Raw genomic sequence first — 24,295 nt, 5'->3', positions numbered from 1 at the left:
CAATCACAATTTAAGGACAATGACCGGTAAACTCTCCATTCTCCGATATCCACTAATCAGCGTCAATAGGATGTCACGCGCGTAATAATTATACTTCTTGAATGTCTCAAGTCCTATGAGTTGTTATTAAATAAGAAGCAATCATAATAAACTACTCTTGTTCACGCAGATTCAATTTAATAATAGTGGAAAGTCCTGTGCGTCTCTGTCGAATAAGTAGCAATCGGAAAAAACACTTCTGATTTACAGTGATTCAATATCTCTATGGTGTCGATTCCAGCACGTATTTGTCGAATAAGTATTTATCGGATTGAACTCTTCCTATACGCACTAATTTGACTTTCAAAAAGTCCCAGATATTAGAAATTGTATGGAATAAGTATTAATCGGGTAATGCAGTCTTCCTATTGAAGCTTATTAGACTTGTCAACAAACTCTACTTTTTTTAATAAGTTTTACTAAGTTGGGTTCGTTTGAATAAGAGTGAATGGATTTTTTGCTTCAAAGCGTACACTAAGTTTTTACATTTTTTATGGACCTAATTGTTAACGATTTCAGGTTCTTAGACATACTTTACGACTTTCATCTTATATAGTTAAACGTTATATAGTTGAATATAATAAATAAATTTGCAATAAATCAACAACTAAAATACTTTTTATTCAGAAACACTTAAAAGCGAGATGATCAATATATTTACTATAATATATTCGAATTACAGATTGTAGTTTCAAACGATAAACTATTTTATTTTAAGAGTTTTCATTTTACATTCAATATTTTTTTGTTATATAACGAAATTCCGAAGTCTAATTTAATTCAGATTTCTGTTAACCACCAATTTTATTGAATATTCTAAACCTTTTCCAATCAATCAATATAGGAGACCTCTATTACACGAGTTATGTTTATTTCATCAAGAATCCACAAATCTAACATTTCGTATGAAAAGTCGTTGATTTTTTTGCAATACAAGACTGAACTTAATAACACCCTGAAAGTTTTAGTTTCATCTACCGAATCAAAAACTTGCAGTTACTATAGACATATTCGCCAAAATAAATTAATATACTCTCATCAGTAACATAGATTCTGTAAAATACGAATGTGAAGAAAGCATAAAGTTCCGTTTGTAAATTTACTTTAAACCATGTGAGGTAACTGGAGTTTTGCTAAAATTAATCAACACAAAATTAACGATTGTAAAATGCACATCATAGCAAAGGAGGATCCGTCCGTTTGAGCCTAGCCACTTGAGGAGGAAGAGGAAGAGGAGACTTTTTAAAGGATTCCCGACCTGGAAAGCAGTATTCCTTGAATATGTGGATGAGGAGTTAGTAAGGTAATCACATCCGAGGATTCCGTCGTATAAATAGTTCACATGAACTCTCTACAGGTACATAAAAAGGAAACCTTACTGAACGCATTAAAAAAATGTCGAAAAGCGAGCATCAAAATTAAAGTAAAAAAAGTTGCGGAGATTGTCCATGACCGCACTTTGTGGGATCGATTGAAGTGGTTTTGTTATTGACAAAACGCCTCTTATACGTCCAGATTAACAATTCAGTCTCCATTGCAAACTAACGCTATTAGCGTATAAATAAAGTTACGGAAATTTCTACTATTAAGTCTACCATTAAGTCACAAGAAAAGTAGGTGCTATCGGTTAGAATCAATGGCTCATTTGTATAAATGAAGCTGGATACTGAAGTTAGTATTAGTTCATGAGTTACCATCCTATTCTTGAATGCACCCGTTGAACATTCATAGATGTTACACTTGTAAAAATAGCACGTATTCTTAACTTTTAAGTCATTAACTTTACGACTTTCTATTAGAACGAGAGTGGCTTACTCAATTCACAAAAAAGATCGTTTGGTAAGCTTGTTTGATTTCTCTGCTATCTCTATCAACTCGTTAATTTTTATTAGTTTGCAATTGTCTACTGAACAAAATGTTCAACTGTAATACTTGCTGAACAAATTCGACGACGTTTTAACCGATAAATCTAGTATTAAAAGTCATCAAAGTGCATCTAAAGTCACGAACTACTCCAGTGCTTACCCATGAGCATGAAATAGCTCACGCACTTTGTTATGCGTATGCTAAGAAGATCGATACGAAGATTTCTGATGTTTATGAATGGGCAACTACAACACATGTATTTACGGAGTGAAACGGGAAATTGCTCATTCGAACGATGATCAATAAGAATCCTATTCTCAAACCTTCAACAAAACAAGAGTTATACGATTATTTTCTCATTCTGACATTACGGATGCATAGAAGCATCTATCTATGAAGAAAGATTTCACTATGACGTTGAAGACACCGATTTGCAGACTTATTCGGCCAATGCGAGCGATCTTTCGTAGTGCAATAAATGGTTCTGTGATTTGGCATAAAAGAGTGGCAACTATGCTTCAAAATTCTCACATTTTTTTTCGGTAACATTGTACTATTTACTGATAGTTTTGAAGAAATAATAAGTTATTGATGCAGTTTTATTTAGGCAATTATTATTTTTATTAAGACAATACAGACTTTATTTTTATCCCGGTAAATAAATTTTTTATGTTAATTTAATAGAATTTCTAGATCATCAAATTGACACTTACAATATAAATAAGTTAGACAATAATATAGAAGTCATTGGAGATGCAGCGAAACCATTTATTATAAGAAGCTGGAGTTTTTCATCGATAAAGCAACATACTATAATTCATTTATTCCGGAGCTTCCGATGATAGTGCATCTCTCGAAACGTGCTTTTTACCGAGTCATTTCTGTGGATTCCTGAGACTGACGAAGCGTATTCTTCTATTCCTTGGTGTTGACGCAAGTAAAATTGGTCTTAGCGAGCTACTACTACACAAATTGAAAAATAGAACTGAACGATTGATTGCATATGTAAGTCGTACGTTGACTGGCATTCAACAAGGCTATCCTCAAATTGAAAAAGAGGCATAAGCAATGATGCTGAGAGTATTATAGTTTTCCTACTACTTGTACGTTACAAAATTAACATTAATCATGAATCACGAGCTTCTTACGCAGATCGTATTTCTCAAAAAATCTGTTGGTCGTTCGCATTAACACGTGGTTAATTATGCTGACTATTTGACACATTTCAATTGTGATTTGCAATTCAAATTTACAAAGACAAACACTAACGCAGATTATTTTTCGAAAATTCCTTTATCAGCTACATCATAGTTCATCTTCCAAGTTTTTTCGTAAGAAGAAGAAGAAGCTGATTATACTATAAGCGAATCGAACAAAATTGACTGTTTCATCATAGATAAAATCAGTCATCTTGTTAAAGCTACTGTTATCGTTAAAGAACTAAAGCCAGTTATTTACGAGATAAGATTGTACAATGACTTTAGATAAGAGGGCAAGAATTTAGTCAGTCACGGCTAAAACTTTAGAGGATAAATATAGCCTGTTTTCAAATTCTTTTATTTTTGAGTATCGAGTCGTTATTTCGTCGACCGTGTATAAAATCTTTTATGTTAATAAAATGATCCCATTCGAAATTAATGGGCCAGTAAAAATTGGTAAAACGAAAAAGAAAACTAACTTGAATTACGGATGGCGTCATGAATAAACTTATAAACTGATATGAATTGCAATTTATGAATATACATGTACTCTGAGTCCTTATAATGTTTGTACAGAAAAGATGAAATATAAACGTTAACATAGATATAATAAATGCACGTGATCGCACATGCATATACAAGCATTCTCCACAATTATAAGAATTGTCACTTGGGTTACTAAAAATAGAATTTTCATCACAATATCATGGTAATATCTATTGTAGTACTCCATTTCTCTGTTATTTTAGGACCACCAACGGTCTGATTAGACTACATGACGGTGTGACTTCATACCGCCGTCATGTAGTCTAGGCGTGTTCTTCTGTTATGGCGTAGGTCATGCCTGAGTGAAGACGCCGGTGCAGCAGTGACGGAGGACTTTCACCAGAGAATCGTCGTGAATTTCACTGTAAATAGCGGGATGACGCAGCAGAAAAGAGAGTGTGAACGTCGAACGACTCAATTTTAACGTTTGGGCACACATTCGCAGTCAGCAGCCAGTCTTTAAAGCTGCACATATGTGTGACATCGAGCCGGGTGGTTCAAAGTGAATCGCTACATTTGAGAGACAATATTCTACACGCTATTCACATCATTTGTTTATTAGCCTGGCATAGAGTTTGATATTGAAAAATAAACTAGATTATACACCAACTGTGAGAATCCAGTTCATTTACCTACTTGATTCCGTGATCATGACTTGGAGTACTCGAAAGGCCAAGAATGCAGATGGATTTTGCTAGTTCATCAGACTTGATGCTGCTTGTTATTGTCGACAGTAGCAGTAAATTGATTGAAATCAAAATTATAAATTCAACTACGAGTTCAGTAACGATTGCTATACTTGATAGCTTATCTGCTACTTACAGTGCTCTAAAAATAATTGTATTCGAGAATGGCCAACAATTCCTTTTAGATGCATTTAAATCTTTTCTGAAGATAAGTGAAGTCGAGTATTACAAATTGATTGCTTCTTATCGCACCTTGACGAATGAATAGGCCGAACAATACGCTATAACGATGAAAGATGCGCTGAGCAAGATGAAAACATGAAGAAAAACATTATGTCACAATCTAAATATTTATTTCTAACATTAACAAAAAGCTTCACGTTCTACGACTGGGTAGAATCATCTACACAGACCAAACTAATTCTACGCATGAAAAAGTTATTGAAAAATGAAAGAAAAGTTTGAGAACGGCTTCAAAAGATCAATAGTATTTAAAAGACGTGATTCTTTAATATTTCTCATGTGATTTATCATACAGAATTAGCATATATATGTATGAATCGTACAAAACGTGGAAATACGTACACACGTATTCAATACGTGCAGACGGCGCTCAATCGGTAATTAGGTGGTATACACGCGAGGAGCTTCTGGGCTGTACAGTCTCTATGATGCATTATGCGAGTCTATACTGTTCACAGGCATTACAGTTCCATTCCGTGCATCTTATGTTGTACGGCTTTTTTCTCTTTCATTGGTGTTAAGTCTAGCCATTTATAAATTGGCAGAGTTAGAAGCAGTGGCTGACTTTCGTTTTTTTTCACGAATATCCAAAACATTGTTAATTTTTCCATCTAAATTCTTACAATAGATAATACGCTATTGTTTCAAATGTCATAGCGTAATAAGCCAAAATACCATTTACCTTCATTTCTCATTTAGGAGCCCCTCGACGCCGAAGATATTTTAATTGACTTATTTCACCAGTAACGTTACTGTTGAAGTATTTACGTAATTAACTAATTACTTATGGAAGAAATATTTATGAAAAAAGTACAAGTGGATCGGGGCTTATCAAACTCCAATAAACTTCCTTTATATTTCTATTTTCAAATAATATATCTTTATCTACTACTATGTATACATAAAGTGGTATAAATACTCTCACAACATTATTTCTTTTTTTAACTAAAACTTCTTCTTTTCTTTTTATTTAAAAGAGCTACTTCGGAAAAAATAAGGAGAATACAATATAAATATTAATTTTCATTATAACGCTTTGTTAGTTTTCTTTCACGCGCAAATCTATGTGTGGTATGAATCGTAAATTTTTATGCAAATTGTCATTCAGAGAATTTTGATTACTATCACTATTTCCAATTCATGAATGTTACGTACCATTATTATTGGATATTAAGTAACTATTTTTTCATCTTTCAATATCTTAATTAAACTTTATGCTCCATTGCAACTTGAAGCACCAGCTACGCGTTTGTCCTAGATTTATCTCAGCTTGCGCCAATACCACGCTTATAATTCAGCAATGAAAGTGATTAATTAGTTTTCCACAAGGCGGTCGATTATATTTCCTGGCGCTACTTTATGGTCGACAACTTTGTTATCCTCTTGCGACGTTGGCATAAGCGTTCTCTCTCTCCCCCTCTCTTGTCCTCGTTTATGCAACGAGGCGAGAGTTTACTTTTTCTTTGCCAATGACTTTGTATATCACTTTTGTTGAACTTGTCAGTGAGATGGAAACTTTCGCGTAAATTTTTCTTTGTCGACTTGGCCGCCTTTACGGTGTTTACTTCGATGGAGAAAAATCTGCAGATGAAATTCCTCGGAAACTGTTATGGAACTTGACATTTAGCTTGATAACTTGCATGAGACTCTGTGTGCGTTTGATAGTGTTCGTTTTGCGTGATGCGCAAATTACCGTAAACAAAACTGTCAAGGGAGAGAAAGAGAAACTATTAGAGTTAGAACGACAGTGCATTTCATTGTAGTATACGATGAAAGGACCGTGACCGTATAAAAACCAAAAGACATCTACACTTAATTCACAAATTGATTTGAATCATTCGTGCTATCGTATATACGATTGGTCTCTACGTGTGTGACGTGAAATTGGAATTTCTTTCTCAATAGCAACCCGGATGAGCTGGCAATTATCGACGATAACGGCATTTTCGAAGGTTAATTTAACCGGATTGAATTTGACACGCTTCGAACGGCTGTAGGTACCTCCCAGATATTCGACTACACCGCAATGGCTTATTTTGGCGCAGGAGAAGGTTTGACGTTGAAATTTCCAGCCCCGAAAGAGAAACGAAAGGTTAACCAGGCATTTTTAAATACAGAAAGTGGACACGGAAATACATCATCGGACGATGCTGATCTATACGTAGATGTAGCACTTTGAGAGACTCTTATAGCGGTCGGTGGCGAAGCTCGTGAAACTTTAGACGCGGACCAACAGCAAAGGAGAAGGCTGACTCGTGTGTGCGTATGTGTAAATTCACCGACGGGAGAGCGACCTTTACCTCGGCAAATAGACTTACCGACAGAGAGGCAGAAAAACGACTAATCGCGAGTCCACTGCAATATTTGTTCTACTTGTAGCTGGAAAATTACACGTCGACAAATGCAGCATCTGGAATCGTTTGTCGAGTTGCTTTTTCTTTTCTTTATTAACGAGCCCTTTGGATTAGTTAGCCACTGCGCTTCATATTTCCGTCGATGTATAACGCCTTTTGTCTTGCGCGAACGCAGTGGCAACGTTAGTGATGCGGCATAGCAGCTATATCAGCACCCAGCGTCATGAATCATTTGCGCTCGTGCACGTATATAAACGAAAAAGGCAACAGCGAGAGAGAGAGAGAGAGAGTTGAGGCGCGTTTCGCTTGAATATTTCAATTGACTTAGATTTCAACATCTCCGGTGTAATTTTTTTTATATTTCATTTCGCTTATTTCTATGGTATAGTCAGCATACAGTTTCTATCTGTTATTGCGCTCGACGAGAAATAATGCGATTGCAGCAGTTATTCATTCAAGTTCGTTATAACGTTTACTAGGAGGAGAAGGATGATGCACGAGGGTAGAGGCCTGTTTTCAATGCGACAAGCGCGCAGCTGCCATAGTGTCTCTTCGCTGCCTCTGCCCTCGACACATTCATGCTGGCCCGATTGGCCTGCCAGTAGTACGACTGTACGTTTGATCATCCGAGCTGGATTCTGTTTACTCGCGCGCTTATACGTCAGCTAGACAGGCCGATCTATCGTTATAATACTTGAGCGCATCCACGCGTAGCCCGTACAGTCGTATCTTCGCTCGCTATTATTCAATCCTCATCGTAGGCAATTTTTTTTTCACGTCCGGCGCCTGCAATACGTACTTGTCTTGCGCGCGTACTTTTCATTTATCTCTTGTTTTTACGCCCGCGCGAGCTAGATATTGACTCTACGGCGCGTCATTTGCCTTCGTTTATTACATGAATATTTTACGTCGGCGCTACGTGCTTGCTAGAGCCAGCAGTAAATCCTTTATTGGTATTTCAATCGCTCAATCGCAGTTGTCATCACGTTACATTCCGTAACACGCGCGCAATTCGCCCAAGTATGCCACCGCGCGGTCTCACTCTTCTCAGCTGAATGCCCAGTCATGAGAAAAATTGCACTCAGACACGTGGTTATTTTTTTATTTGCCCGGTACAGACTCATATTTGCGTGTTGGAATTCTTTTGTAAGCTCGGCCTGCTAGCAATTCAAAACCGCGCGAGAAATTACGTTTTGTTTCAACGAAGCCACGGAATCACATCGAGCTTCGACGCTAGTAATCAATCAACAATGCCGTACGTCGACTTTGAATATCTGTGGAGAGTAAATGTCAGTGTTAGTTTGAATATTAGCGTCGAATAGTGCGCGTAAGGGAGCAAGACATATTGTTATTGTTAAGTAGTGTTAATAAATGTTCGCGATCTTTATTATAAATGAAGATTGAATGTTTTAAGCTTTAACTAGTAATTCATAAAACAATTTGTATTCTTTTCCAAAACCAATGAATGCTTGATGGTTACCATGTTGTTTATTACCTTGGTGACTAGGAGTTATAAAAAATGGAAACTGTCCATTGTGAATAAAATAAAACCACATCATTTTTTAAAATTATTTTGTCAAATATCATTGCTTTTGCTATTAAGAATAAGTCATTTATGTGTGCGTGCGTGCAAAGGTAAATCTACCGTTAAATTGTTCGTAAAAATTACCAGGAAAAACAGTTGAAATAGATTGGTTCTCACAAGAGACAAAAGAATAACGTAAAATATTAAACGGTTACATCAGCTGAAACTTGAGAGATGGAAAAACTGAGAGCGAAGAAAGATAAAAAGCAGTGGCTTATTGAGTTGCGTAAAATGAAGAAAGATTTGTTATGGAATTCACGCTAAAAGAGACTTCGCAGCAAAAGACAGGAACAATCAAGAGTAGGAAGATTCTAAGGCAAGTTAAGACTTAAGGGATTAGTCAACTGTTGTAAAGGTCAAAGAGGAGGCAGGGGAACGAAAAATACCAGAGCATCATTTAAGATGTTGTCGCGCTCGAGTTAAGGTCCGTCCCCTCCCGACTTGTATATAGATATACAAAAGACCTTTAAAAAAGATGATTTTTTGCTTCATGATTATTCTTTGATCGAGTAAAATTAGGATTGGACAGATTTATGAGAAATAGCTTTTGATCTATATTTACACAAAAGCAATTTGAGATAATTTTGAGTCACTTTTTTATCAAAAAAAAAGTCACGATCTAAAGTTCAGGTTATAAAATCCATAAGAATATTAATTTTTTTTATTTACATAAATGATAGCTGGTTTTATTATTCAATTTTTAGTTTCTTTTTGTTGCGGAAACAGCTTCACGAAATCATCTCAAACTGCTCTCTGCTAGAGCAAACTATAGGTCAAAATGTATTCGTAATAAATTCGTTGAATCCCAATTTAACTTCATCGAAGAATAATCACGGAACAAATGGCTGTTTTTTTATACGTATTTTGTACATTTATATGTATGTTGGGGGGAGACCTGCGATAGCTATTTGTTTTGATCACATAAATGACAGCTGGATTTATTGTTGAATTTCCAAATTTTTTTATGATAAAATGGCTGCACAGAATGGTTCCGAATAACTTTAGCGCAAAATAGGTATATCAAAATGAATTGGTTGTCATTTCTTCTAATCTCAAATCGCTCTTCCGACGAATAGTCATGACTCAAAGGATCGTCTATACATACGTATATCTATACAGTAGTATTGGGGATCTTAACTCGCTTCTTCAAGACGGCAGCGCCCGAGTTTGCGAAGTTTGAAGTTCTTCTCGCACGGATCGTTCGTCCATTGACCAAGTCACGTGTAACACGCTAATTCCACGCAAACGAGCGGCTTTCCGTTATTTTATTATTGCCATCACCATTTTGTCTTTCATCAACCATTTTTTAAGGTTTTTAATTTTTTTCTTACTTGCTCAGGAGTTCTACTTTTATGAGTTTAGCGCAAGAAACATTGCACATCTCTACAGTTTACAGTCCTAATCAATCTTCGGTTTAACGTTTTCACTGAAATGAGTATCATCTTTCACTACACAATATTGTTCATGAGAGAGTATAATATTTTAATTGTGATGGATAGCTTGAAAGGTCAAGCTTAATTGTTTGTATATTTGTCGTTTCAAGCTTTTAAAGATCTTTTTATTTATGAGACGGTATCAGATTCCCTATGGTAAGAAAACAAGCAATCGGTAGTTTAACCAGTCAAATGGATCTTTGTGATATGAATTCTTGTTATTGTCCGAGAGCTTTGGATTATTTTGCTCAGCTAGCAAAGTTTTAAAAAGTGGAAAGATTTTGGTACAATCTTATGAAAGCAGTGAGTCAGTCTCAGGCGTTTTTATATAAAAATGTACCCTAATTTTCGAGAGAGAGAGAGAGAGAGAGAGAGAGAAAGGGCCTGTTGATTTATCTATATATAGCAATTACGGATCAGAGTGATCGAGGTCGTGCTTCAAGCCAGAGATTCGAGACATCCAACATTAATTTAGTTGCGTCTTGTAGGGATGATTTTCCACACGAGGATTCGATCCATGCCACTCTATATTGTGGGGTTATCTAACGAGAAAGCTGCCTTCAATTATTGTCAAGTATCGGATTAAGTTTCAGCTTTCGACTCGATGAGGAAAAAAATCTTGTTCTTGCAACTTGTCCCTTGACTGGCTTGATTCCCTGACTTGCCGTAGACTATGATTTAATTTAAATTTTACTTTTCTGTTGTAGTCAGGCAATATTCGTCGGGCACTTCACTTTTAATTTTTTAGTATTGTGTATTACATTCTACTTGCAGCTTTTTTTGCGAAACGATGATTGAGGATCGGACGCCATTTCCAAGTAATTTCCTTTCCGCTCGTTAATTATTAGTTGGAAAAAGAAGTTCATCCGAGAGCTATTTTAGAAAAACGAACAAATAAACAAGCTGCTATAACTTCATTAAAATTCTTTGCACAATACTATCTAATTATTTCTTTCTCATTACCAGTCTACAAAGTTAGTTTTTTCTTATTTACGTGTAACAATGTGATCTAAGTGTTTTCATTAAACTTTTTAACGAATTTTTATTACCTTATACGTGGCTTTTACAATATTTTGCAATTAAAAGCCATGCAGCTATATGAAATATCAAGCTGTGCTACTTATTAATAATATTTCTTTATTATAGAAGAAATTTTGTTTAGATTTTTTTTAATTATTTGAATTGTAATGTGTTAAGACGCTTGGAACAAAATTTCAGACACGTTGAATGCTGGGTTACCATGTTATAAAATGAGTAGTTTAACAAACACAAATGAGTTAGTAACGGAAATTTATTTGAATATATACAAAGGCGATGTGATTGGGGTGAAAATTAAATTGATTGATAGTTATACGATGTTAAATCAATAAAAAAAAAAGAGATGAATAATTAACGAAATTTATGAAGCAATTTCACGAATAAATATTATATCGAATGTTTTTCCCGTTTCCAACATCAATAACTTCAATTCTAGACGATAGAATTCGACGAGTAACAGCTCATTTGATTTGCTTTTACCTGATTGAAAATGAGGAAAAAAAAACATTCGATTTTAACAAGAATAACATCTGAGTGACAACATTTTTCGCAAGAGATTTCATTTTAAAGCTTATTATGCCAGTTCTAACATGGGGTGTGAAAAAATTATGGATGCAACTTTTATTTGCTAATTTCTCAATGGAAGTAAATATTTTAAAAATTTTATCTTTAATTCACTTTTAAAGAAGCGAAGAAAATGTTATTTACTGATTGTTCTTTTACTTTTTTCTGAGATAAGTCAAAGACTAATGAAGTAGAGCAGAAAAATTATTAAATATTCAATGAGTTAAAGTCAACTACATTGAAAATTTCATAAAAATAAAATAGTAATTTTCTTTACATGTTATAAATAATCAATTTGTTTTGTTAAATTTTTACAAGTAATTTTCGTTAATATGATTATATAATATAGAATAATTTAGACTGACTGGACGAATGAATTCAATCGCGATTGATAAAACAAAATTTCTCTTCTGAGAATATAGGTAAAAATTAGTTGCATAAATCGCGTAAACAAATGGAATTTTTAGATCGTCGTACGGATGACTTTCACGAGCCCTATTTTTTTGCGCGTGTACTCAATCTGAGAGTTGGGCATATTTTACGACGAGGAAGGAAATACTAAACGTTCTTCGCGAAAAAACGAGAACTAAAAATTGTACTCGCTATCAACATGAGGCGTGTAAATGGCACGAACAAGGTGCATCAAGCTTGTAGATCGATAGACGAATTGCAGCTTCATTAGCATAGAATAACTCGAGCTGGTTGCTATTAGTCAGCAGCGGTGAACACGCATCACGGAAAGTAAGCCCACTAGCAACGGATACAACGCGGAAAAGGTGAGTCCTAACGTCGGCAAATGTGCTGGCAGAGCAATCGCGTGCAACGGTCATAAGAGCCGCATAGAATCTGAAATCTGGCATCAGGATAAAGTTGGCGTTGCAGTGGGCCAGCGCGCGAGGCAATCGACGCAATCTCTTTTTATATTTCCCCCGAAGAACGACTCGCCGAGCTGGATGGTTGACGGACAGTTCTGGCAAAGCGTTCGATGAAGATATCGCGCTAGATAAAGCAGCGATAGTGTCGCTCAGTGTCAGTGAGCGCGCATAGATGTGCAAGCATTTCGTTGTGCCAAGGCACGGTGCGCCGCAATGACCTACAAAGACGATCTAGAGGCGCTAACGGTAGAACCATCAACTATTGTACGCCCGAGCGTAGCGTTGATTTCTTCTTGGGCCGGTCGCAATTTTAACCAGCAGTACACTCGAGAGCGAGTCCGATAAGTAGCTGACTGTCTTCAAGGTAGACAGCGTCAAGCTCATAGAGACGTTGCCATCTGGCTTGTACAATTCTCGTGAGACGCGTTAGGATAATCCTCGGGTTCCCGCGCTCAGTCCAATAGCGGCTGCCTTCTCCAACTCGCAAACTCCACGCGCTTCCTCAACTAAGTCTTAACTTGAACGTAGTTCTGCAATTATCAGACGCGTGTATAGGACGTCGGATAACCTGCTATTTCACTTACTTATATACGATACATATCGGAAATCCTGCGACAATCATTGAGCAACGTCTATGAGAGATTATCTATGCGTACTTATCAAATTTACGCGACAGATGAGAGTTAAGATAGACGAGCAAAGATGATGTCTCGTGCGTGCGGGGTATTTCTCTCATTTATAAAGGACGTTCGAGTTGACTTTTAATCAAATCTTGACACTCAACTGCAATGTCGCCTGTTATTCAATAGCAATGTGTAGCGCAAAAGACCGGCTTGTAATGTTTTTTACGCGCTCGATAAAAGTCTGGAGATACGTCGCGCGCAGAGCAGCCTTACTTTATGATATTACGAAGGGAAAGAATTCCGGAGAACACGAATCATAATAAGACTGTCCTCTGCAGCGCGGAACAGACGGTGAAGATTATTGGAGCGAGTGCCATATTTTTTGTCGAGGCGCGCGCGCGCGTACGCGAGGGCCGGGCACGTAAATCAAAGCAGTCAAAAATGAGAGTGTACGCGCACTCTAGTTTCGCGAACGAGTAATTCGATGCCAATTAAGGGTCGCGCCGCTGGCGGCTTTCCAGCGGAAAACAGGCAAGAAAAGCGCGGGATTTTCTACGATTATGGCGAACTGGGAAAAGGCGAAATAAGAAGAAAGCAAAATGAAAGCAGGTGAATGGTCGGGCGTTAAATGCTCGCAATTGAATCAGGCGTGTCGCAGCGAAAAGCGCCGAGTGATTGCAATTTAGCGCAGTGTTGGGATAAGTAGGAGGAAAGTTCTCTCAAGGCGGTTGCAGGCACACTATAGCCAATCGTGCAGTCAAGAGCCGTAAATTGAATCGTTTTGGTGGGCTGCTCTTAATGCGTTAAAGATAGATCTATGTATGTGTGTGTGTGTGTGTGTGTGAGCACGCATTACCATTTGGGCGTATCATCTTACACAGGCGCGCGCGTGCTGTGCCTGTATCATCGATCGATCGTCACCATGAGTGGGAGTATGTATATTGGGCTCAGAGGGGTCGCAAGCACAACTCTACACTTGTCCCGAGCTCTGTGCGAAATCGCCAGCAGACGTCTGTTGAATATTCATGGAGGCGTCGAGCGATATACGCTTCTCTCTCTCTCTCTCTCTCCCTCCCTCCCTCTCTTTCGGGCCGCAATCCGCCACTAACTTCTTAGCCTGACACGTCCTGCCGTTACTTTATCCTTGCTGGCTGCTAGTCCTGTCCTAGCTAATGCAATCACTTACTAACTGATTGTCCTATATCTCATTGGCCCGCTACCCTTGTCTGTGTCCGCAACGTGTGTACGTATAAATTTCCTCCCACGCAGCGCAGCTATGCGTACGCACAATAGTTCCACTGCTCAGGCTTATCGCTTATACCGCACTCTCTTGCCCCTTGATCGGCCATTTTTTAATAAGAACATGACAGCCCTTTTCCGCGCCCGCTTACCACCTGAATCATTGTCCTCTCAGGCTGATTTATATATTCGCCAAATGACTCTACTTTATGGCTCTGCCTAACTTATCGCTCTCTGCTAACCTACTTCTACCGATTTTGCAAGCTTTCCAGCGACAAACAGTTGGTTTTTGCTGAATAAATATACAGCCCGCTGCGAAAGATTGCCGTCGATTTTTATTCTGCTTTGCAAGGCAGACCATTAGATTTTCGAAAAATTCAATAAGCAAAGGTGCTCTCGTGAATGCCATTGAAATTTTACACTGTAAGTTTATTATAATACACGTGATGTAACTCGATTCCGATCGCTTTGAGCATCAAAGATTTTTAGCCTTTTGCTGCGTGCTGTAGCGTTTAACGCTCCATCAAATTATCGGGTCAGCGTGGAAGAGAAAAGAGATGATGGTGTCCTCGAATCGCCGCGAGCCTTGGGGACACATCTTCCTATCAATTCGAGCTGGTACTTCTTGTATTGAAATTTAAAAAAAAAAAGACGTATCTCGGATTTTCCGTGTCTCAGTAAAATGTAGCCCTATATAAATTTAAATTGATATACGTCTATCGTAAACTACGAAGATTGTCAGCCTTAGCTGGCTATCTTGTTATTTATTAAGACACTATGAATAAAAAGTTTCACAGTATAGAAGAAGTAATGTATGGATGATACTTTATTGTCAATTGATTGTTTCTGCTTTAACAATGAAACAAAATAAAACTTTATCACTTATTATTCATGAGCAAGCCATGTTAGGAGTATCAATGAGCTTGGGGAATTCCTGCAAGTGCACTCTTGCCACCGTTCATTAAGTGACTTTGCCTTTGTTGTATCGCAGCTATTTATGGCACTAATTTATGCAAGCAAGCCGGATGGTATTTTTATTTTAGTGCAATTACACCGTTAACGCTTAAGTGATCAGTTTTATTGCATACGTATAGCAGCAGCCCAAACGGGTAGCTTGGGTAAAATTATAAATAAAGCCGTACTAATTAAAATATTCTAGCAAGCGGTGTAATAAAAATAAGATACATCTTTAGAATACTAGCACAGTTCTGGAACGATGTGCCGAGATAACTTTAGTCAGTTTAAAAAGTCGCTCGCCTAAGCGTATAGAGCCGAGAACTGCAAAATTTAACTAGCAGTCAACTTGTATGATTGTTAGCCTGCTCTTTAGTTGGTACTCCCAACAGCAGCTAAAGTCACGTTAAATTTACAAGTTATAGTCGGTGTTGCATGTTCCCCGAGAGCTGCCGTATTTTCGCACAGATGGCTTGAGCCGCACGCCGACGCGTGTAATTCTAGATTACCACGCTGCTATAAATATTGTCAACGCATTATCTTATATGTTACTCGGGCATATTCTACTTCTTGTTTTATTCCGTTCTACTTTTTTTATCACCATATTAAAATTATAAGCTTATCTTGCTCGGTTTATTTAAAGGATGTTCAAGATGCAGTGTGTTTGCTTATTAATATAAGTGATAATACTTCCTGTTACTTCAGAGATGATCCAATGAACAAATCATCATAAATCGACTGGGTACAGCGCTTAGACGTAGTCATTTACTTAAAATAATCATCTGTAAAAGTAGGGTCAGATCGTAGAAAATAATATTGGCGAAGAAAGTGTAACTTGATACTCGCAAATTAAGATAATTGAAAGGATAAGGCTAACGAAGCAGAGACTCTGATAGGTTAAACGGTCAGTCAATCTATTAAGACAATTGATTAGCGTAATCGTATTTAGTTTGAAAGATATCACTGAATTCTGGCGAAAAAATTTTAAAATAACTTACTTTATCGAGTTTAAAACGTACAATTTCCACCGCATATTGAAGATTTTTGTAACATGTATAAATACTTTTTATGAATAAATTATAATGAAGATTACTCAATTCAAATTACTTTATAAAATGGGATTATACTCTATGCAAATCTACTTATCATATTACTCTGCAGAGAAGACAAATATGTTCAATGCCACAGTAGAAATTGTATGCAATAGTAAAAATAATTTTGATATCAATACATTGAAAAGTACTAACTGATAGCTAATTTAAATTTAAACGTTAATAATGAGGAAAAATAATAGTTTTTCTTTGCTTAATCAACATTTTTACACATAAAATTTTTATCGAAAACAGGTGGATTCTATAAATCTTTTTATAGAATTTTCATAAACAAAATATATTTGTTGTTAGTCTGGATATATTTTCAGAGTTAATATAATAAATCTGTCAATCATATTTATCAAAATTGTTTAATAGTAAATTGTAATCTTAAAAAAATATGAGATTTTGATTTACGTTTCAATCAAAGCGAGAATAAACACAGGTACAATATTTCTTTAACAAATTCAAAGGCTGTTCTCAGATTCTTATTTTTTATACTTTAATATTAGTACTAAATGAATAATCAAAAGAATTTGCATGTAACTTATTATTCCATCGCAGATTAATATATAGATATACTCAAATTTTTTACGAGATTTTTCTGAGGGAGAGGGATTAACGAAATTCCACTTAAAAACGTGACATATCATCTAGATTTTTAATTGAAAAAACAAAGACAGTGCAAATTGTTGTTAAATTAATTATGCTTCTCTATTTTTTTTTTAATATCACATCATTCTCATTTCAGTTTTATTAATTTTTAACTAACTTTTTACATATTTTTGCTCGTTAATTTTTTTGTCTTGTTAAAATCATACATTTAAATTTGTTGAAATTATTTGGTCATTTACACAAGCTCTGGATTTTTTTACTCGAATGATCCTACTTCTTTTCGCAACGTCAACGTCATATATTTTCTGTATATTACAAATGACCTAGTCGAAAGATACTGTTTGTCATAATATTTTGCTCGATAAAAATGAGGATGCACAATGAAATGAGAAAAAATAAAACGAATATGTCCAATACGTTGAGACATCGCCACTGCGGTCTAGTGGACAAACGTAAATCAACATGATACATAGCCAATAAAGGGAATACGTGATGTAAGCATGAAATATTAAAGTGTACACATACACCTGCATTCGTATTCGCTCATGCTATCATGGCATGATAGCTCGATAAAACATTGCTATTATGTATGCGTTACTGAAGTATTCGTTTTTACATGGGCTCATATGCGTCTGTGAAATTTTATTCTCGTGTAGCCTTCTCCTTTTATTCTAATGTAAAAAATGTAATTTTTATAGGATTACGCTTTCACCTGTGTAAGGGGTGACAGAAGCGAAATGGCACTCAGCCAGTTCATTGTGATAAAAAATATCTAATTTTTAAAAAGTTCGTGTTTTAATGTAAACTTCATTAGAATAATTTTACAATGACTAATGCTTGAATTATAGTTACAAATAATTAAATTTTTTGAAGTTATTAATATATCTACTTTGATTACTGATAAGATTTGTTTAGTTCCCTCCTGAGTGCATTTTATTGTAATTTTTTTTTATTTTCTTCTATTCAGTATAGCATTACAGCATTAAACTCTGAAATCTTGTAATAACTAATTCGTTTGGTTTACATCTGCTGAAATTTTTACGCGTGGGAACAAAGCCATTCTCCATTGTATGTTCGTTGCGTCGGATTTCTTCATAATAAGATGAGGCACAGTTAGAGTGCAGAGTAAGTTGGCTGAAGCCAACAATTCACAATTGAACAATGGAACGCATTAAGGTCGAAATGTATAATTTTACGAAGAAGATTATTTGAATTGAAAGTAGCATCTAATTAAAGAAAAAAAGATAACACTTTAACAAACTCTTATTATTCAAAAGAAATTCTAATAACAGAGTGAAAATGAAAGATTTCATGCAGTGAAATATAGCAGTTGCACATTACAGATTTTTCAATTTTCTTATACTGCGAACTTTTCTTTGAATAATTTCTAAATTCCAATATACTCTTGGGACGTGTTGTGCAACTGCATTTGTGGAGAACTAGCCGATCAAGCAATCACTTGTCCGTGGAGAAGTTCTTTTTACTATATCACGGCTGTGAAAAATAAAAAATGGAGGCTGTCAAAAAAAAGTGTATAAAACTATTTTTCCGTCTTTATTTCATTACAGAAACTCCTAGTAGTATTTATACTAACTTTCAAAATAAATGTTGACACATTGCGTGGTGTAAACGACGATGGCGTATTATACTCACTGAATCTGGATTTACGCGGGTTATATCGTCAAATGCAGTATCGTTATTTACTATGAAAATCTACGACTTAGATTATTTTTCTTTACTACATTTTGAAGGCAAAAGGCCACCTATCAAACATTCATTTGCAGACTTTTTCTTTTAATTATTCAGACGTTAAAAAATACGATAATATTATGCAAAGTAAGGTCAAACAATCAACTACGTCGAGATCACAGATATTTTTTCAAATTATTTATATTACTTTACGAGAAATACGCTAATTATTTAATTATCAAAAGTCAAGATTTTGTCGTGTACTCACAAGTAATCTAATATTTTCATTTAATAATATCTCATTCGATTTTTAACTAACTGCAGTTTTACCCAAGATACTGACTACATTTTTAAGGATGTTTGGTGATTAAACGAAAGATAAGAGAACTGTATAATCTTTGGGATATGTTATAGTTTAGGACCTTAAATATCAACATTTTTTCAATATTTTTTCCGTTGAAATTTTTAAAATAAGCAATCTCAAAGGTCATCTCTGATACACGAACTCTTAACGAAAGCATCGTCAACAAGTAATTAATTTGAAGCGAACATTTAAGATAAGATAAGAGATTGTAATGAAATACATAAATAAATTAAGGATAGTTTAATGAAAATCGTAAACAAAAACTTGTTGGTTAAGCGTAGAGGTGCGCGAGTTGCCGAGTGGTGTGCGTGGTATTTTTTCTCTGCTCCTCTTGTATGACATCATTGAATATCCTTAATCCGGCAGTTCTGTCAAAAAGTGCTCTGTGCAACGAAAAAAGAGTTCCATTAGTTCAACTCTTTTATATTTAGAAAGTTATAGGTGGATTATAATGAAAAAATTTAGGAATACTTCTTTACGTATAAAGTGTTTAATAATCTTTTCCAGAAATGGATTAGTACTTTCGTTTGCTTAAAGTAAAGTTAAAATATCGAAATATTAATTTTAGTAAGAAAATGACAAAATATCTTCCCCTGTGTATTTTTTCATGAAAAGCCAATTTTTTATTTTATTTTAGAAAAACAAAACGAGTCGCTTTTTTAGAAAATCGTAAAACTTTGATTAGCTAAAGTTTATTCAAACCTAAAGTGATCTAGTATAAAAAATTTAGATAATTTTTTTTATCAATATTAAGAATATAATTTTGGTATAAATATTCTTGGGACATTGATAAAAAATGTAGCATAAAAATCAATTAATTTTCAAAAATTTGTAACAGATTTTTAACGATTCCAATCACTCGTATCGTAACTTTTGGTATTATAATTTTTTTATAAACAAATAAAAAACTTATCAATATCTAGACAAGATTATTGAAAATTTTACGCTAAAAAGATTATTCTTAATTTTGTTTTCATTTTCATTCATCTATAACTTTCAAAATACGAGGGAGCTAAAGTAATGAAATACTTTTTTCGTTGCGCGGAACCTTCCTTGGCAATCGTTGAGTCCTTAAGCTGCAAATAATTAATCCCTATTGGGAAATGTCACTAAAATGATCTGATATTTGTATTAAATAATAGATTATAAGTAATTGCATTTTTATTATATTCGACTGAAAAGTATAAGTCAAAGTTTATGTTCGAATTTATGGCCCTACTGAAATCCCAAGCTTTACTAACTTCGGTTTTAGTATTGTATAAGTTTTACCGCAGTATTAGTATGAATAATTATTAAATATATGCACAATTCTTATTTATATATTCCCAAATTTAGTGGCTTGATAAGAAGCTGACATCAAATTTAATTTTATACCTTTTTTTTTATTACAAATTATTCTTATCTTTACGTATAAGTGTAAATGAATTAGTTAAAAAATATTTTTTCATCAATATATTGTTCAATATGAACATTTTTCTATGATTTATTATTGTCAACTTTGTCAATAAAATTCCTGTACCCATTAAAGTTATTTAGTTTTATAAGATCATTTTTATACTCTTAGTTTTATCACCTGATTATCTGATCTACAGGTATGTTCTAAAATGTGTTAATGTCTGAAATTCAGGAAAACAAATGCACCGTTTCCGTTGATGCTTTGTTTATCTTTTTATTGTCATATCAAAGCCGAATGATAAAAATTAATAAAAAATTAATACGAATGTCTGATGTCAATATATCTTTATTGTCCCCGAATGGCTTTCTAAAAGACGTCAAGAAATTAATTATGTCAAAATGTAGCAGTAAGACAGTCCTTGTACCTCATAAAAATTATAAAATAACTTATGAAACCATTAAACATAAATAATTTTACGAATAATAATTCGATGTCTATTTTACTTTGAGCTCATTACTTTCTACACTTACGACCTGTCTACTTTAATTATACTTAAAAATCGCGGAAACCCATTACGCTGCAAAACTGAAAATGTAATCTTGATGACCTTGGTTAAACAGGTAATTAACTTGCTTTACCATAATTATTAAGCCATATAGCAGAGCAATACGCACTGAATAATGGAGCAACAAAGATGTTCGGAGAATAAAGCTCGATATATTTATAAGAATGCCAGCATCATAGGTCAAGGTCAACAACTTGTGTGAAATTGTTACGAGTTTACTTAGTCAAAGGAAAGTGCGAGTCACTTTTCATAGGAAACAAAAAAACTAGTGTTTTGCTGAAAGACACATTGGGATCAGACACCCGAACAAGGGTCTATGTCGAATATCGCTTGATTTTCTTGGTAAACTAATTGTTTTACATCTGGTGAATAAAATGAAACGCTCACAATTATTTATGGAAAGCGCTGACTTTATCAGGTTTTTCATTTCATACTCGTTACAATAAATCATACTTTTAAAAATTCTATAACGTAGTCGGGGTTATATTGATTTATTGAATGCTTTTTTAATAAGAAGCCAATAAGTTAGCGTATATTGTTTGCAAACTGGTGAGCTTGCTGTTTGCTTCTATAGTGAACAATTTATGGTCTTGGAGAAAGTTCATCTTCTTGTCGCGTGGTTAATTCTAGAAGCAACACCTTAATATATTCTCTATGCACTTACCATTGACATAGGCTTTCCTAAGTTTTGGCAGGCGTGATTTCGTATTTGTACGAAAGTTTACTCAGAAAGTTACTTGATTCTATTTAATATAGCTGAAATTTTTTTACCGATTCAATATATCAGTAAATCAATTAATTAGGAAGCAAAGATTTCGAAGTTAAATAGCACAAGGATTTGTTTATTTTTTTCAAAGTTCAAAGGAATAACGTAGTTTCGTACGCAGCTGCCGTGAAAGAAACTGAAACCTTTATCTATCCGATGTAAGGAAAAATATTTGGAACAATAAAGCGAATTCCCATTGTTATTGGCAACAATTAAAAAACGGTATCAAATTTTTTAATCTATTATGGACTTTGTATTTCGTTCTGCTCAACTTTAATTATTTAAATTAAAGGAGTCACAGTCGCAATCCAATATCATTGTACCTACGTTTGAAAACTTTTATGCCGTCAAAATTAAATTAGAGGAATAATGGAACAAAATGAAATGAAGTGGAAATTCGCATGTCATTGTGTTATTCTGAAAGTGATCGAATCTGAATTAGACAGGTCTGAACAGGTTATATTTGCACGATTTAGCTGCAATTGCGGTAATCAATGCTCCAAAGAGTTTACTAGATTGAAGAACAGTAGCTGTTGAGCTAATAACAGATCGCTGTAGCGTTAGAATCTAATTCGATTTGAAAAGCATAGAAATCAATTAAATGTAAGTTCAATTTGAGAAATTGTACGTTTACAGAAATTAATTGAAATTTTAATTCAAATAAACAAGTTATTTAAATTAACGTCGCGTACATGAAATGTAATTATCTGATTATGATGAGTTTATTGTTTTTCAAGATTTATCATCGAAATTCATTTAGAACTCGTATTTTCACATTTATAAAATATTAACGTTTTTTATAATGCAATGGTGACGCTTATAATTCGTAGATATTAAATTCAGTCGAATGTTCTGAAGTTTCACCTATTCAGTGAGAACGTCAACGTCTTGAACTCAGTCGTAACTATTGTTCAGTTGAAACATTCCTGTGATACCGTTGAGATGTGAATGTAGTGGACATATATTGAATTTGAATTACGGTCACGTAAACAGAAACTATAGACAGTTGATTTGAAGACAATCAATGAAATGCAAAATTTTGCACAACAAAAAGAACAAAATCCATTCCTACTGTTGATACCAAAGATCACTATATCATGAAAAATAAGATCAACGAATATATCTCGTTTATAATACTGCTTTTATTTTATTCCTCTATACCATGATATGAAGCACAATTTTACGCTGGTCGAAGCCATAAATATACAAATAGTAAGTAATCTTTCCACTAAGGTTTAGTCTCGAATGCATCTGATAATACCGAGAAAACGATACACTTTGGTAAGCTAACGTTATATATATGCTGTTTCAGTACATGTACAGGAGCGGTTCTTTAAAATAAACTAACTAAGTTTCTTAAAACTAACTAGTTAACGTAAAAAAATCCTCAAGATTAGAAATGAAACAATTAAAAATGATATAGATTAATACTACGTTTGAAAATGTAATTCCAACAATTTCTTTGAAGTAACTATCACACCAAATCATCAAATATAGAGACTACTCTATGACTCATTTTAATTTTTCGGTATATAATCTGTATTTGAGACTGGACCTCGCAGTAAAATAAATATCTATGAATATCTAAAGAGGGGTCTTTATAAATAGAATTATAACTGAAAAATTGTTACAAAGCAAAATCACAACTATAAAAAAGGTAATAAATAATAGAAGTTAAAAAGGGAAAACTATCGTGACGAGAAAATCGTATAAATCCAGAAGCAATAAAAATGTTATTACCCAGATAAAACTGAAGATAAGTTACATTTTTTAAATAAATACTATTTCTAGACTTATACAATTAATGAATAATACTTACGTCATTCAAGAGTGCCAGATCACAGGATGATTTTTATATGTTCTCATCAGTTCTCTACAGCTAAATAAGAAATCATACTAAGAAAACAACGCAAGGATCACTAATACTTCGGAGTAACGATAAACGAGATTGGAATGAGTAAGATATTTGTAGAAAAATGTTGAAATAAAAAAATAATGAGGTGAGACGTACTTTCGATTTTTGACGAAAATAAAGGAACGGAGACGGCAATCAGCTGACGCGGCACTTTAAGACGTTTGAATCTTCTCGTTTGATTCAAATTAATTAATCCGTTCCTGGATGCTGTCTGTCACAGGTCTGAATGTACGCGCTTTTCATAGATTGCGATGCTGTAACTTTACGTGTGAGCAAGACGCGTGCTCGCGCCAGACGCCCCCCACCTCCCATTCACGAGCGCAAGGCTGTCGTTTTATATTCAGCTTGTTGAAATAAATCAAAGCGAATGTGTTATTTCGTACTGGTAACCTGGAAACAGTTAATTAACACCAATCTCAAATTTCTTCTTTTCAAATGCGCACTTGCTTTACTCGGAACCATTCTCGCTCACTAAACGTCATCACAAAGTTCGAAAAAAGCAATTATCCCAAACAAACCATTGTAACTTTTCAAAGTTAATAAACAAATTCATCGTAAAAGTTGGGCCGCGTAAAAGTTTTTTCACGGTGAGTTTGGGTTAAAAAAAAAATGCAATAAAGCTTATCGCCAGTGAAACAGAAAGAAGAAGC

The 24,295-nt window shown here is 34.6% G+C and overlaps 1 protein-coding gene across 5 annotated transcripts in view; it reads right to left on the bottom strand.

Annotated features, from left to right (window-relative positions):
* LOC131665864 (neuropeptide CCHamide-1 receptor-like) overlaps positions 1–24,295 on the bottom strand; it is an 89,889-nt gene that overhangs the window by 54,893 nt on the left and 10,701 nt on the right. For 2 of the 5 annotated variants that reach the window (XM_058938055.1, XM_058938061.1), the window contains exon 2: positions 23,550–23,609. The exons of 1 other annotated variant lie outside the window; for it this stretch is intronic. The gene's annotated coding sequence lies outside the window, so the exon portion shown is untranslated. Of the gene's footprint in view, positions 1–23,549; positions 23,627–23,741; positions 24,223–24,295 lie in introns of those variants that run through there. 2 more of the 5 variants (XM_058938057.1, XM_058938056.1) reach the window with 2 other exon arrangements.

Source organism: Phymastichus coffea, unplaced genomic scaffold, assembly GCF_024137745.1.
Source record: "Phymastichus coffea isolate CEN01 unplaced genomic scaffold, Cenicafe_Pcof_1.1 PCOF00055, whole genome shotgun sequence".
NCBI lineage: Eukaryota > Metazoa > Arthropoda > Insecta > Hymenoptera > Eulophidae > Phymastichus > Phymastichus coffea.
This window is presented reverse-complemented; position numbering and strand designations above follow the sequence as displayed.